Source organism: Colobus angolensis, unplaced genomic scaffold (genome assembly GCF_000951035.1).
Source record: "Colobus angolensis palliatus isolate OR3802 unplaced genomic scaffold, Cang.pa_1.0 Scaffold145, whole genome shotgun sequence".
NCBI lineage: Eukaryota > Metazoa > Chordata > Mammalia > Primates > Cercopithecidae > Colobus > Colobus angolensis.
The window spans coordinates 2,899,727-2,907,431 of NW_012114544.1; positions in this window are offsets into that span (position 1 = coordinate 2,899,727).

The following is a 7,705-nucleotide window of genomic DNA, read 5'->3' on the forward strand; positions in this document are numbered from 1 at the left end:
AGCCAGGGTGGTCTCGATCTCCTGACCTTGTGATCCGCCCGTCTCGGCCTCCCAAAGTGCTGGGATTACAGGCTTGAGCCACCGCGCCCGGCCGCGCCCATTCTTTAAATACCTCTAGCCTAGGCTCTGTTTTCTTCTCACTTTATAGAAACGTCCTATTGATCTCATCCACTCTGGTGGCCTCAGTTAATCTCTCTATGCTGATGGCTCCTAATCCAATATTTGCAACCCAGCCTTTCTCTGCAGTACCAGACTTCTTCTGGTTCCCATCTGCCTTCTGGGGCATCTTCCATTGGGTGTCTCCTGGGCACCTCAAATTGAATTCATCATATTCCCACTGTCTCTGAGAATAAATGTAAGCACTAGAAAGACAGGGTTTTATTTGTCTCTACCATTATAGATCCTGAACTCAGTGCTCAATGAGTAACTGTTGAGTAAAAAAAGAAATCCACTCAGTTCTCTAAGCCACAGACTTTGAATTCATCTTTTACTCCAACTTCTCCTTCATCTCTGACATCTAACCCATAAAGTCTTGTCTACATTTAAATATGTTTCATGGCAGAAACACACACACACTCCCCCCGACATGCACACACACTCCCCCCGACATGCACACACACACACACGCAAAAGTGAATTTTCAAGCATTTTTAACACAGAAACTTAGCTGCTTTACCTCCTTTTTTTGCTTCATTAACATTAGAACTAAACGAGTGGGAGACTACCTCCCTCCCTGCTTCCTCTCGCCCCTCCCCACCAAGCCAGCTCTGCCTTAGAGAAAAGTGAACCCGGTTTTTCATTTGCTAATGATATGGGCTCAGGTTATAATGGGCCATTAAGGTGCATTGTGGAAGAAAGTGGGGAAAAATGAAGCTTTCAGGTGGAGGGATAAAGAAACTATGGGGTGGTGACCCCAGGATGCTAGGGAGGCCTGGGATCTGATCCAGGCCTTTTGGAAGAAGGGGGTTGGAGAAGAAACCCTATGAGGGGCCCTAGTCCTCCCCAGGCACCATCAGGGAGGCCTCCTCTGCTCAGCCGTGCTGCTTGAGCCTCGGCTCTGGGTGCTGGGAGAGGACTTGGATCCCACCGTACCAGGGCTTCCACCTACTCACTGCCCATCAGGAGCTTTGCTTGATTCCGCTACATGTTGCTTTCTGCCCAAAACACTGCCTCTGCCTTGTGGACACCCTCCTGACATGCTCCAGGGACTCTGTAAACCCCAGAGACATCCCCCAGGTACCCCTTAGAGGAGCAGCTCCAGAACTGGGGGAGCTGGAGGACTCTGAAGAGCTGAGAGTGTTAACGATACCTTCATCACAGGGTGGTTTGTTTGCCTGTCTGCACTCCACAATCGACAACGACAGTCCAACCTGCTTTCAACTGTCACCTAGCCTCCTAACGAGCCCTACTCTCTCCAGTCCACAAACCTGTCACCCTCCCAACCCAACCAGTTCTCCACCCTGAAGCCAAAGGGCTTGTAAAAAGTCAGCATTTGGCCCCCATCCTCCTCCTCACCTGGTTGATGCCTTCAGGTTTCAGCTTTAGTGTCACTTATTCTTAGACCGATGTCTTCTCTGACCACCCTCTTCCCACCCCGCGGATCAGGTGCATGCTATATGCCTTCCCCAAACCCTGGAGTTTATTGTAATCACTTTTTAATATTTTCTACTGGCCTGTGAACAGAGAATAGGCCTGCTTGCCTGTTTTACCTTGTTTCCAGTGCCTAGCCAACCCTGTGCCTGGGACATACTAATTGCTTAATACATTTGTCTGAGGAATGAAGAAACATTAGACAAGAAAGTTCAGAAAACAGTTGGTTAGAGGTGGTGGATGGGAGTGAGACCTACATAAATGTTTTTCTGATTGAGTGCGGATCAGAACTACCAGGAAGGGTTGTTAAAACACAGATTGTTGGATCCCACTTTCTGATTCAGTAGATCTGAGGTGGGGCTGGAAATAATGCATTTCTGATAAGTTCTCAGGTGCTGCTGCTGATGATTAGAGACCTTATGAGTTACATCTGTTCTGTTGTTGGTAAGAAGAGAAGGCTGGAGGGGTAGATTAGAGGACTTTCAGATAAAAAGAAGGGTAGGGTGGGATGTATAGACTTTGGAAATCTGAAAGGTAGTGGTCAAAGTGGGAGATCTTTGAGTTTGATAATAAAGATGGTAGAAATTTCCAACAGTTGACAAGGTCCAGGGAGAGTAGCTATGAGGATGCATAGCCAAAGTAACCTGTGGAGGAAGGTATAACATGGAAGGGGTCAAAGACCTGAAATGCATAAATATTGCATAAAAGTATTTAATACCCAATGGAAAATTGAAAGATGTAAGTGAAAAGGAGGGATGTAAAATGGAATGTGTGGCATCATTCCAATTTTACGAAAAATGCATAGAAAAAAGACCAAAAAAATGACATTGTTTATAATAGTTATCCATACGGTTGAGTTTTATTACTTCATTTTTCTAAATTTTCAAAATTTCATTATCATGTATTCCTTTCATGATTAGGGAAGAGCTTCACTTATTTTGAACCTCCTCAGCTTTGGTCATTTCCATCTGGTGGAATTATCTCCTCTTACCCCATTTCATACTTATTTCTCTTTGACATCTTTACTTTCACTAAAAGTATGGAAATCAACAGAATTAAAATAACTAAAATGAAAAACAAGCAAAGGAAAACAAAAAGAAGGGCAAGAAAGAATCTCAAGAAAAAATAATTTAGTTGGTACTGTCACCAACAAGAAACAATCATTCCATATATTCGGAGGTTGTAATGACCTACCTGGAGGAGCTAAAATGTTGCTCAGGACTGGCGACCACATCGACAGGTCAGACAGGGAATTCTAGTCCTAATCTCTTACCCTTCATCTCCTGTGTCACGAGTTCAGATAGGTGTTGACTGTGGCTCTCGACTTTTCTTGTTCAGAATTATATGTACCATGCATTAGGACAAGGGGTATTAAAAAAAAAAAGAATTATATGTACTTATTCCTCTTTGAACTACATTCCTCCTTCATACAATATTACTCAAAAAAGTTAATAAAAAGTTATTATTATCATTATTTTGAGTTTTCTCTTGTTGCCCAGGCTGCAGTGCAATGGCACAATCTCGGCTCACTGCAACCTCTGCCTCCTGGGTTCAAGCAATTCTCCTGCCTCAGCTTCCCAAGTAGCTGGGATTACAGGTGTGCACCACCATGTCTGGGTAATTTCTTTCTTTTTCTTTTTTTTTGAGATGGTGTCTCGGTCTGTTGCCCAGGCTGGAGTGCAGTGGTGAGATCTCAGTTCACTGCAAACTCCGCCTCCTGGGTTCAAGCAATTCTTCTGCCTCAGCTTACTGAGTAGCTGGGATTACAGGCATGTGCCACCATGCCCAGCTAATTTTTGTATTTTTAGTAGAGACAGGGTTTTACCATGTTGGCCAGGGTGATCTTGAACGGCTGACCTTGTGATCTGCCTACCTCAGCCTCCCAAAGTGCTGGGATTACAGGCATGAGCCACCGTGCCCGGCCAATTTTTATATTTAGTAGAGACGGGTTTTCACCATGTTGATCAGACTGGTCTTGAACTCCTGACCTCAAGTGATCCACCCGCCTCTGCCTCCCAAAGTGCTGGGATCATAGGCATGAGCCACCATGCCCAGCCGAAAAAGAAATAGTTATTTTCTATCGTTTAGTTATTAGAATATTTTTTAAATGACAATCTAAGCCCTCTTTAGTAACAAGACTTATTTTTGGCACAAAATTACAAAAAGTTAAACTACATGCAAATAAACTTTTAGGATACAACCCATTTTATCCAGGATAGCCCTTTTACAATTAAAAAAAAAAAAAATTCTTCTCTCTGGGTCCAGGCGCAGTGGTTTATGCCTATTATCCCTGCCCTTTGGGAGAGCGAGGAGGGCAGATTGCTTGAGCTCAGGAGTTTGAGACCAGTCTGGGAAACATGGTGAAATCCTGTCTCTACAAGAAATATGAAAAATTAGTCAGGTGTGGTGGTTTGTGCCTGTGGTCCCAGCTACTTTGGAGGCTGAGGTGGGGGGATTGCTTGAACCCTGGAGATGGAGGCTGCAGTGAGTCATGTTGGGACCACTGAAATCCAGCCTGGGTGACAGAGCGAGACCCCGATCTTGAAAAAAAAAAAATTATCTCGTCAGAATGTATACCAACTGACAGTTGTATCTGCCAGTAAGAATTTCTTGAGGCCGGGCGCGGTGGCTCAAGCCTGTAATCCCAGCACTTTGGGAGGCCGAGGAGGGCGGATCACTAGGTCAGGAGATCGAGACCATCCTGGCTAACACCGTGAAACCCCGTCTCTACTAAAAAATATAAAAAACTAGCCGGGCGAGGTGGCGGGTGCCTGTAGTCCCAGCTACTCGGGAGGCTGAGGTAGGAGAATGGCGTGAACCCGGGAGGCGGAGCTTGCAGTGAGCTGAGATCCGGCCACTGCACTCCAGCCTGGGTGACAGAGCGAGACTCCGTCTCAGAAAAAAAAAAAAAAAAAGAATTTCTTGCTCATTTCCCTAAAGGAATGAGATAATATAGGGCTTTAGTGTATGCATACCTTCATTTCAAATATGAACAATTCTGAGTGTCTTATCAAGCAAGGCCTTATAATTCTTTACTTACAGAGAAGTAGATGAAATGAAATGACTAAGTAAACATTCAGAGATTTAATCAAGTCTGGTTTCAAAATCAGGAATGTGAATATAAATATCCAAATTTTTATTTCATAAAAATCCATTATTATGGAAGAAAATAATTAAACTGTATATGACTACAGCAGAATGTACAGGATATATAGAATTGTAATTATCACCACGAACACTGATGGGATCAGGAAAGACTAGAATTTTGATATTTCCATTACACTGAGTACCTTGTAGCTATTTTGTTGAATGTCTTTTCATCTCTGATAATAAGGTGTGAATTAAAAGAACCATTCCAGAGACTAGGATATGATGATCCTGAATGATTTCGCAAGGTAAGACAGTAAGTGACAGAGTGGAATCAGAAACTCGTTTTCCTAATTGCCAGCTTAGTACTTCTTATTCTAGGCTGTATTATCTGTGCTGCCGCAAGGCAAGCCATATCATTGCCTTTTCCATTTTAGAAATAGGTTGTATAGGAGTTTCCTTTGTGGTCTGATGGCAAGAAACACCTATTATTTAAGAAATGCCAACTGCTGATCATTGATGACAAAATATTTTTACATGTTCCTTATGGATTCAAGTTGTCCGCCATTTCTTCAAATAATCATCACATTTCTAAGTTTGGTAAGAAAATCAGAAATGACTGAATGTTAAAGAGAAAGGGGACTTAGACATTATTTTTCCTGTCATCTCAGTGGGGAAACTAAAGCCCAGAGAGTCATATTGGGAGTTGGTGGGCGTCTCCTGACTTCTTGTCCAGGGCTATTTATAGCACATAGCACTGTCTCAGTCGATGAGTATTCTGAAGTCATAGCATAATTGAGACTCTGTACATGGCACCTTCAGTCCTGTTCAGTGTGTCAGTGTGTGAAGTTTGTGTGCCATTTTATCCCTTTGTTTTTATCATTCATTTTATTCAATACTTTTGTTGGTGCCTACTGTTTTTGATAGAAAAAGTAAAAGAGTAAGCAGCAAATGTGAGTTAAAAATTTTCTTAAGACAAATGCGTGAAGTAACGCTGTTTGGAATTTAGAAAAGTTGCAAATTTTGATGGAGAGAAAACCAAGAAACAGACCGGTGGTGGCCGAGGGAATGGACAACCTCCTACTGCCAGGGCCTCTACTCCTGAACTGTTATGAACTGTTATGAGATTCCTTTTAACAATCCTTCAGGTTAGGGGCCAGCTGTTAACTTCATTTTATTACCAGGAAAGAAACTGAGGCTCAGATAAAGTTCTTTTATCCCACAGGCCCACAAAGTGGTAACTGAGAGAGCCAGATCCATGAACCATGTCTGGCTACAAAGCCTGTGTACTTTAACTTCTACAGAGAGTATGTGCAAGGTGAACCAATGAAAATAGCAATAACTGAAGTGCAATACTAAGAAGAGTAATAATGATAGTTAACACAGTGCTTTACATGTGTGATCGCTTTGAACAGGATTAAGTGAACACATGAATAGGACTGGCAGGGACTCCTTCTATTCTTCGTTAGTGAAACAGGACAGGACATATACACTACTTAGGATTTCCACTGGCTTCCTTCGTTTTCTGAAAAATAACTGAAAGGCTCAATTAGTTTTGTTTTGTCGCATTTATCAGATTATAATGTTTTGGATGTGGGTCTGGATGTGGGTGGATGGGCTGGTGTGGGATTATGTGAAATCAAACCTGATCTATTCAGAAAGGTTCTTCCTGTGGATACATATGCCTTTTGGGTTCGATACTCAGTTTGGTAATTAGTGATCACTGTTCCTATTTACTGAATGGGAGTTTTTTTTTTTTTTGAGATGGAGTTTCGCTCTTGTTGCCCGGGCTGGAGTGCAATGGAGCAATATGGGCTCATCACAACCTCCACCTCTGGGGTTCAAGCGATTCTCCTGCCTCAGCCTCCCCAGCAGTTGGGATTACAGGTACGTACCACCACGCCTGGCTAATTTTGTATTTTTTAGTAGAGACAGGGTTTCTTCATGTTGGTCAGGCTGCTCTCGAACTCCCGAGCTCAGGTGATCCGCCTGCCTCGGCCTCCCAAAGTGCTGGGACTACAGGCGTGAGCCACCGCGCCCGGTCTGAATGGGAGTTTCTAATCTGTACTTTTTTCCTTTTGAAGCTGAATGTCATATACCCCTCTATTTCCCTAGGCGAATCCATAAAGAAGTATGTTGCCCACTATATGAAAAAGCAAGTTTGTCTTCAGCAGAAAATCAGTAACCCCTCATTTTTAACACATTAATACCCCCCAAATGAATCTCTGATGACTGATCTGATACTAGTTTGTAATTCTAGTTTTAGCATTAGGCTCACTGCTCTTATTTGGGAGAAGATGTCCAATTCTGCAGTAATGTGTAACATAAAGTGGTGTCAATTTATAAATAATATCTTCTTATGGATTAATGCTCACTTGCAATGATCACTTCCATACAAATTTAGGTAAAGATGTTATTCAGAATTGGATTATTTATATTAAAAAATGTCATCCTAATGTGCAACTCCCTAAAACCGTTACTACAAACAACTCTTTTGCCACTCAGCCTAAAAATAAAACCTTTCACCCAAATGACACATCACAATAGCCACATTTTAATCTACGTAATTTTAAACTATTTTGAAAGAATCCATTTCTAGATGTCAGACAAGAGTTGAAATTGGGACAGCAGTTTGAAGGGGCTAATTTAAAAACCCACTTCCCTGCTTGGAGACACCTCAAGAATTTCTAGGCTCACAAGGTGGGTGAAGTAAGGAAAGAGACTTTAAGAGCTGAACAGTGCCGTTCTTTGCGAGCCCCGACTGGCGCAGGCCGAGCCGGCTGCGGCGAGGGCTGCGAAGAGTTAACGAGGGACCGAGCCCCCCGAGCCGCGGGCTCCCCGCATGCTCCCTCCGCCCTCCAGTCCCCACCCTCTCGTTTTGGCAAGGGATTAAAGTGCTCCCCCCTGTGGCAGCAGTGACCCAGAAATGAGTTTGATTCACACAGTCCTTCCTCCATAACAAGCCAAACCAGACCGAGAGTGCCTCCGTGCGCGAGTGCCGGGTGTGTGCGCGCCGGCGAGAGCACGG